Below are 9,871 nucleotides of genomic sequence, written 5' to 3'. Positions count from 1 at the left end.
CAACAAGGCAAAATTGCTAAGCAAGAAAAGAATTTTTTGCAGTGCAGTTAATTCATTACTTGCACATTTTTCTATATATCATCGGAGAGAGCACATTAGTAAAGCTGCTGTATCAGAGCGGGAAGGAAAATGTCCCTCAATCTCTCACGCTCTTTCTGAGAGTTTTTGTGTTGTTTCCTGGACACAAACTCATGAGATCCATCAAAGAGGAGTTTCACAGGATTGCAGGACAGTGGTGGAGAAAACAGTTTAAATGAGGCTAATCTGATAAATGACGTTCACTTGATAACATCTTGTTGTGACCTCTGGAAGTGACCTAATAATTATTTTCCTTTAGAATTTTCAAATGTTGTTGGATGCATTGATGACATGCATATTCCCATCATTGCTCCTTCCGAAAATGAAAGAGATTACGGTATGGAATGGAAGGATAGTCTGAGATATATGCCGTAACCACCACAGCTGTTAAATACACACAAATTATTCACAATTTATTTGGTCATCTTAATTTCCTACAAATACAGAAGCAACAGTTATTCTTTTTCCTGTTGGATTTTAATATTCTTCCAATATTGTGTATCTCCTCTTCATCTATCAGTGATGGTGCAGGTCCAGCCTTCTTGCTGTCGGCCCAGTAGAAGTCAAATGTTAATTTCATTAGCCTAATTAAAAAAATGTAATAGGTTGGATTAGAGAACATTTAATTATGTGAAAAGAGCATTATACTGTGTGGAAACAGCTGCTCCAAATTGAAATAGACACTGAATTATATTTATTTAATATGTCAAATGTTTGTAGAGTCATGTAGCATACAGCCATGAACCTTTTATGCTTAAAGATTTAACTGATTGAATTATGAATTTATTGTTCATTTTTAGTTGCTGCCAATTTTTTTTTTTTTAATGTGGGATACCATGAAAATGAGTATTAGTTCAACAACTTACCTTTCTGTCAGTTTTCACCTGATAATATAACAGTGAATAAGAATTATAGGCCTACATGTGTATTGACTCGGAACATGTGGACGTCTTTTTGTCGGGTGCAGTTGCCATGGTGAATAGTTATTTCGGAGGTCCATTGATCATGGCTTTTCATAGTCGTGGGGCACGTGCTTAACTCAGAGTCAACCTACTCAGAGGTGATTGAACCAGCTCAATTCAGCTGTTCTGAAACCGAAAACTCAGAGTTTCCCATCTCAGGGTAAGTCAGCTCAGAGTTCAAGTTTTAAATCAGAGTTGGTTGAACTTCCTTATTGATAAAGGCCCCAGGAGTGAACTCAAACTAAAAACAGCTCACCGGAGCAGGTTATGTTGCAGGGTTAGTTTGTTTCAGAGACGTTTCCGAGTATGGCGTGCCCTTTTGATGAGGATCCTGTGGACGTAAAGGCACAGATCATACGGGGTTTTTTTTCGCCGTGAGAGGGTGATAAGACCACGTATCGATGTCTTTTCTTATCCGAACGAATATTTGCAGGAACGCTATCGTTTTTCTAGGGAGTCGTTAATTTATTTAACAAACCTACTAAAACCACACATCTCAAACGTGACAAACCGCGGGTCAGCGCTTAGTGCCGAACAAATTCTTTCTATTGCTCTGCGCTTTTTTGCTACGGGGAGTTTTCTCTACAATGTGGGCGATGCAGAGCATGTGGGACAGGCAACTGTGTGTAAGGCTGTTCGTACAGTATGCATTGCGCTCAAACGGTTCCTACACACTTTTGTGCAGTTCCCTGGCCATAAACCACTGAGGGTCATTAAAGAGGAATTCCACAGAGTGGCGGGTTTGTCCATTCTATGATATTCTATGACAGACCATTTTAGTTACATAGCACTACTTAATCTATCCATACTGTATAGTCACAATAATTTTAAATGTTTCTAATTATATAACTTTCAATTTCAGGGTTCCCAAATGTGATTGGGTGCATTGATGGAACCCACATTCCCATTATAGCTCCTTCAGTCAATGAAGGAGACTATGTTAATAGGAAGTCAATCCATAGCATCATGTGCAGGTTACAATAGATTTTTTGGGTGCTAAATGTTTGGGTGTTTAAACCATTAAATCACCCTCATTACTGGTCCCCACTAACTAGGTAATATCTGATGCAACCCACCTCATCACTAATGTTGAAGCCAAATGGCCAGGGTCTGTACATGATGCCAGAATGTTTAGGGAGTCATCATTGTGCCACAAATTTCAACATGGTATGTTTTGCCTTACACAATGTTTTTTTTTAATGTTTTTTTATGCAATTATACACTTTAACTACCATTATAGGACACATCAATGGTTACTTGCTGGGGGATAGAGGGTACCCTTGTCTGCCCTATATGATGACACCCATGCCCGGAGTGGGTAATCGGGAGAACCGGGACATTTCCCGGTGGGCCGCTTCACTTTTGGGCCGGTCGAGGAATAATTTTTTTTTTGTCACGTTATCTTTTCTTAAAATAGGCTACACGCGTTCCGCATTCGCAGCGCGCAGCCTATGCATGGGTTGTACCAGGTGAGGGAGTTCTCCCCTCCCAAATAGAGTTGGTTGGGTCCATAGCCCGTCTTTTCTAAAACATTTTCTCAGGTAGAAAACAGCCCTACCGTAACAGTACGCGTCAGGGGCAACACAAGTGGCAACAGGTAAAGAGAGATAGGCCTAGTAATGTCTAGCATTAGCAACGCTTTTAATCAAAAGGAGCCGGATAGTTTGTCTAAATGGTTGTAGTCAGGTGTAAGCAAAGAACTGATATTCCACTGTGGTGATTTATTATCAACGTCGTCGTCGGTCACACGCACACATGGGCTTTTTGCAACACACACCGCTAACAAAAACTGCGTTACTGAAATAGAAATAAAAGCAGAATAAGAACAACAGAAATATAAAACGGGCTTGCACGCATACATGCGATGTTCACAGCTCGCGCTTCTCATATTGACTGCCCACTCTGAGTGAGGGAGTAACAGAGTAGGGCAGGCTACGTTCCATCTTAAAGGTGCAGTACCTAATTCTACTTGTTACAGATTCACAAGCAAAATATTACATTTAATTACAATATTAGCCTTTTTGTATCACCCAATATATGGCGATTCATAGACTTTGCAAATATTATGCATATTGAAAACAAAACTCAAGCTTGATCTGTATATGCAGTAAAATTACCTCTTAATTATTATTTTTTAGCTTCTGAAGTTCTGAGCAGCAGATAAGCCAGTCCCCCACTGAAAATGAGGAGGCCATGACTAGGGACAGGTAGAGAGGATATCAGAGTAAACAATATGAATTAAAGTTATTTAATGTAAGAAAGAGCAGTATATGACGGTACATGATAAACCAAAATGTATTGTTTGTTCAGAAGTGGTTGTAGTAAAGGAGTTGATTATCATTTTTCTACATGGGTATCATATTGTGGTAATGACCATGATATTTATTGTTAACTTCTCAGCTTAAGTGAATTATTATTTAACCTTTACATTATTTGTTGAACCATGGTATTAATACATACTACACAATAGTAAGAGCTGAACTGTTGCTTAATTTATCCAATTTCCAAAAAAGTGGGCCGGTCTTGGGCCTGAAAATCCCGGGCTGAAAAGTGGCCCTACTCCGGCCCTGATGACACCCTACCCTGAACCTGAGCCTGGACCACAGGCACAATTCAACCTGGCCCTCAGCAGAACACGGGTCAAGGTGGAAATGACCATAGGCATCTTGAAGGCAAGGTTTCAGTGCCTGTGTGGGCTCAGGGTCAGCCCAGAAAGGTCATGTGACATCACAGCTGCTTGTGTTGTTCTTCACAACATTGCCACACTGAGAGGTGAGAGGGATTCATGAGGATGCATATTCAGTACTCACATATATATTCTTAAACAAATACAACTAATAAAGAAGGACATTAGGGACATCTAAGAGTACTACTAACAGTATTACAGTATACAGAATATGCAGTCAAAGCAGCGTGCATACTGCACAAGTGAATCAATGACTGTAAAATGCATTTAAAAATGGTGACAGTGTTGAAGATTTTCTTTATTAAAACACTGACAAAAACAGTGAAAACATCAATAAATCATAAGTATTAATATGGTACACCTACATTTTACTAAGCCACTTGTCTTGGTAGCTGAGTCTGACAAACTGCCCCCTGGAATCCCATCGACCACAGGTCGCCCTTTATTAAGGGACAGTGCCAGCTCCTCAGCTGGGGTGAGGGCAGGGGGAGGTGGACCCCCACCTGTTTTACAGGCCTCAGCCTTCTTTCTATTGGCTATATAGAAAACTAAATTACACTGAATACTAAATTACATGGCGTCAGTGACAAGTTTAGTAAGTTTAGAAAATATTACCTTGCTGGAGAATGTTTTTGTGTTTCATTTTTACTTGGCTAACACCTGATAAAACAAGAAGCCAACATATAACTAGCCAATTATGTGCATTACTACTGTAATATTAAGAAATGTATTGAGGCCAACAAGTAAATACTTTTCTATTTTTACTACATGCCCCAAAGAATTTTTGTGTCACAATGAAAGGGGAAAATAGCCCATTTATAATTTTCTAAACTCACGCATTTACTCTGTCCGTTATTTTTTGCCAAGCCAACTCTCTTTATTTTGCTGATGCAGCAGTATTGCTTTTTTTAGTTATAATGGGCTTATAGTCTTCATAAGCAAGCATTAAAACCTCCAACTCAGTTTCACCGAAGTATGTAACTCGCTTTTTTTCTCCCTTTGTTTCCATGGTGACTCCTGAAATCGGCGATCCATTGAAAATGTCTTTATGTACTCGCAGTGCGCGCGCATTAACTCTGGGTTACCAATAGGAGGTTGATTAAACTAACTCCTCACAGGTGTTTTGGAACCGACATACCCCGTAGTAAGCAGGTTTTGGGTTAATCAAAGCTTAATTAAGCTGATGGTAAGTTAACCCAGCTTTCTGGAATACACCCCAGCTTAAGTAAGTTCAGTGATATTTAATTTTTGTTGTAAAAAAGTATATATATACCCGCTCTGGAGAAAACCATGTCATTGTCCAGCTAAGTTCAGTTTTCATATAATGGTGTATGATTGATACAGTGTATGACTATGATTCAGGCAGCATTATAGGTCAGAAGTCAGATTTGATTGGAACAATCAGAATATTATCCAGTTCATCTGGTTGTCACGATCGGAGTCACGCCGGTATGGTCGAGTTTGTTGAGGATCAGTGTCGGCTGTGGTGTCGATGAGGCCTTCACAGGGGAGAGTCTGGTTCAGTGTTTCTCAACCAGTGGGTCGCGGATTATTCTGTAGGGGGTCGCGAGACTTTCTCTGTGTTCTCGGTGTTACACCAGCACAGTCAATAAGTGCGCTTCACAAATGGCTCATTGCAACAGGCTACGTTTACATGCAACCAAATAATTCGTTAGTAAACGCATTGACGCATCAATCGGACTGAAAAGCCTTCATGTAAACACCTTAATCGATCCTAATGAGCTCGATGTGAATGAAATTTCGACCGGATTGAAAGGGGTGGTTTATTCCTTTTCTAATCCAATTGAGAGGACATGTAAACACTTGATCGGATTGAAAACCGAAACTGAAAGGACTGCGCATAGCATAATGATGTATGACGTGCTGAACGAGCTGTTCTTCCTGTTGAATAAAGTGTCATATAAATGAGTGTCCTGTAAATCTATAATTCTCCTTTCACTCACTCAGCGTCAGTGAAGTGGAGCAGGACAACGGCCCACCAGTCCTTGTTTCAGACTCTCATCCACAGACGACTGGTTAAGGGCATTTGTACTGCGTGGTAAATATAAGCAGCGGCACAACGGTTCATATGTTCATTGTCTCCAAATTATGACCAGAAATGGATAAATATTAAGTCTGCTGTATAAAACAAATAAATAACCAATATAATAGAATAGTTATTATGCGCAAACATCGGGAAGCTCTGTATATTAGTGCAGTGTGCGCATGACAAAAAATCGATTCCCATTTGAAGCTTGTGACAAATATAAACGCACACATCAACCCGATCACATGTTTAGCGTCCATGTAAACACTACATTCAGATTCATCAATCGGACTGAATTCAGTCCGATTGATACAAAAGTTGTGCATGTAAACGTAGCCGGTCCTCCAACGAATCGTATTTTTGAATGTCGTACGTTGAATCATTATTGCCGTAACTTTCTAACGCTGGTTTTCAACTGTCCTATCACAATAATTTATTATATTTGTTATATTTATCATACACGTTCAAAGTCACTTAAATCACCATTCTTCCCCGTTCTGACGCTCAGTTTGAAATTCAGCAGATCGTCTTGACCATGGCTGTGTCCGAAATCACCTCTTATACCCTTAAATATGGCACTTTTTGAGGGAACGGTACGGTGTACATTTTAGAACATCCTCAGATCTCAGTCATATGACAAAAAGGCATCAGGCCAAACGTCCTCAGATGGAAGCATAGAAGTTTAGAAGTTAACTAAATAACACATTGCAACTATAGCTAGCTTGTATGTTGGCAAACTACAGTGAAGTTAAAGAAATATATTGAGCTGGACTGTGTTTATTTAAGCACAGTGCTGCATTGTGTTCAGAGGTTACCAGTGAAACAGCTTTATTTCTGCTGTTCCATAAGTGCCATCTACTGTCAGAGAGTCCATTACATTTCCATTCGGCCGAGAAGTACGGGAGCCGCGTAATTTTTTTTAACTTATGCGGCTAGAGCGTATGCGACCGGCCAACCGAAGGTATCCAAATCAAAACTATGAGCGCTACGTTAGAATACAATTTAAAGTTATTCTGTAAAGACTTTTCTGTAAAAAGGCAGTTATTAAAAATTATTTTATAATTATTAAATCAGCATTTATGTTGATTAGCTCTATAAAATGTATTATGTTTTTATTTTAGATGTATTGAGGGTGTAACGAGGACGCTGAGGCTGAGTGAGAATCCATGTGCGGAAGTTTATTAAAGACAGTTTCCACAAACAAATACGATAAGGCAGGCAGAGGGTCAAAACCAAGGTAGCAGTCAGATCTTTCAACATACAAAGGGGAATTCCAACAGGTAAGAGTGAGTAGGCAGGCAAAAGGTCCAAGCAAAAACATCAGTCCGATCAGGCAACCAAAACAAAGAGGATAATCCAGAAAATCGAAAAACAGGTAACCAGGCAGAATCATACACAGTAGACAAGCAGGGTCAACAGGAAATAACGCTCGGTAAGGCAGGTAAACTGGCAATACTTTGCAATGAGTATAAGAATGGTCTCTGGTTAAATAGCAGTCAAACAGGAAATGAGAGCAGAAGAAGCAGAGGGAGTGGAACACAGTCAGTACTCAGGTGAGGGCTCCCTCTGCTGGTTTGGCATTACAGAGGGTCATTTGTTTTGTGTGGATATATTCATACATTACATTCATTAATTTTTTTTTAAATTATATAAAAAATCTATTATTTAATTACCCCCCCCCCCCCCCACACACACACACACACACACCTTCTACAGGAGACTGCACTCTTCTACAGATCTCAATAACTCACTTTTACAGATCTCTCACGAACTCACTTCTACAGATCTCACTCACTAACTAACTTCTACAGATCTCTCACTAACTCACTTCTACAGATCTCAATAACTCACTTTTACAGATCTCTCACTAACTCACTTCTACAAATCTCACTAACTAACTCACTTCTACAGATCTCACTAACTCACTTCTACAGATCTCAATAACTCACTTTTACAGATCTCAATAACTCACTGTTACAGATCTCAATAACTCACTTTTACAGATCTCAATAACTCACTTTTACAGATCTCAATAACTCACGTCTACAGATCTCACTAACTCACTCCTACAGATCTCAATAACTCACGTCTACAGATCTCACTAACTCACTCCTACAGATCTCAATAACTCACTTCTACAGATCTCACTAACTCACTCATATTAACAACGGATCTTTCAGATCTCAATGCACGTAGTTGACAGTCGGCTGTAGTCCTTTCGTTGTTTTTCAGAGCAGCTTTTTTTGCCCCGACGCAGAGGCGATGTGAGGAAACAACTCACTCTGCCTTTATTAGCAATGAAATCTTTAGCATCAGGTGTTAATGCTTGCTTTGAGAACTAACATCATCTCCATACCTCAGTATTTCTAGAGTTGAATTGGGCACTGACCCCGAATTATTGCTTTATTTGCACGTCTCATATCCAAACATTTGCTCAAAACAGCATCTCGTAACTGATTATCTTTGTCAACTCTGACGTCACAGTCTTTAGCAGCGTGTCTGAGCAGGGTCATAATCTATAGCTGTTGAATATTAAACAGATGAAGATATCAGAGGACACTTTCATACACACAGTTATAGCAGGCGATCTGTTCCTACTCTATAAAACCATTAGAGAAACTCTGAGATCAGTCTGAGAGGAGAAACAATCCAGACATTTGATAAGAAATGAAGAACAAACGTCCTGAAGAGAGTTACAGGAGAGAGCAGAGACAAACACTCACAGGATCTCATGACAAGATCAAACTGTTGCTTTAAGATGTTTTTAACATGTTATTGGTCCGTTTATTTCTGTTGAATGTCACACCATTGACTTACAGGAATTTGAGGCCTACTTCAGCTCAAAGTGACAATGATCAAAGTGTAAAATCTCATCTGACTTCTGACCTGATTATGCCTGAATCATAATCATACACTGTTCGTTTATTGGCCAAAGGAGGACTGGCCCGCTGACTGAGCCTGGGTTCTCCCAAGGTTTTCTTCTCCATTCTGTCACTGATGGAGTTTTGGTTCCTTGGCACTGTTGCCTTTTCGCCTTTCTTCGCCTTTGTCGCCATTGGCTTTCGGCTTGCTTAATTGGGGACATTTCATTTTGTATTTAACAATACTATTACAACATTATTTTCCTGTTATCTCTGTAAAGCTGCTTTGAAACAATCTCTATTGTAAAAAGCGCTATATAAATAAAGGTGACTTGACTTGACTAAAATAATCATCCAAACTAGAGTTAGACAGTCACATGCATTAACACTGAATAAATAGCAAGATATTTTTAACTGATTGTAGAGTTTCACTTCACTTTACTACAGAGCAGCTTCACATCAGCGCGTCTGTCATTTTATTACTGAACCAGTTTTGAAGAGTTTGGCTTCATATTTGTGGACTGAAACAGATGAAGATGTTTCTCCCCGTTTTGCTCTGTTTGTGTTTGTGGCGTTTGGTTGGTGAGTTTTAAATGTGTTTTTATGACGTCAGTTGTTTCAGTTCTGATACCATGTGATAAATTACTGGTTAAATTAGTTTGAGAGGATCAACATTCACTGTTATTCTCATATAGAAATAATTGAACTGTGATTTTACTGTTAGATCAAGTTTGAATTCAGCTCTAAACTCAGTTATTATGGATTGATTAAAATAATCTAAATATGAAGCTCAGATAATCAACAGCATTAGTTTTAGTGTGACGTTAAACATTAAAGTAAAAGTGTCTTTTTTAGTTATTGTTCCATATATAAATATATTTCTCTTTTTCATTAATCATCTTTTGTCTTTGTACTGCTGCAGAATATTATTTATTTCACATTTAAATGATTAAAAGTATTTTAGTGAAGCTTCATCAAACCAACATCAAGTGATTTTAAAGCTTTAATCTGTGAAAAACTCTGTTCTTCAGGAGCGTTTGGTAGTAATCAAGTGTTTGAGGGAGATTCAGTCTCTCTAAACTCTGATCTTACTGAAATGAAGGATGATGATGTGATTCAGCTGAGGTTTGGAGATGAAAACCCATTAATTGCTGAAATCAATAAACGGGCCGACAGAATCACTGTATATGATGATGTTCTTGATGGGAGATTCAGAGACAGACTGAAGCTGGACAAT

Source organism: Siphateles boraxobius, unplaced genomic scaffold, assembly GCF_051911475.1.
Source record: "Siphateles boraxobius isolate OS27281-9 unplaced genomic scaffold, OSU_SipBor_1 13, whole genome shotgun sequence".
NCBI classification, from domain to species: domain Eukaryota; kingdom Metazoa; phylum Chordata; class Actinopteri; order Cypriniformes; family Leuciscidae; genus Siphateles; species Siphateles boraxobius.
This window is presented reverse-complemented; position numbering follows the sequence as displayed.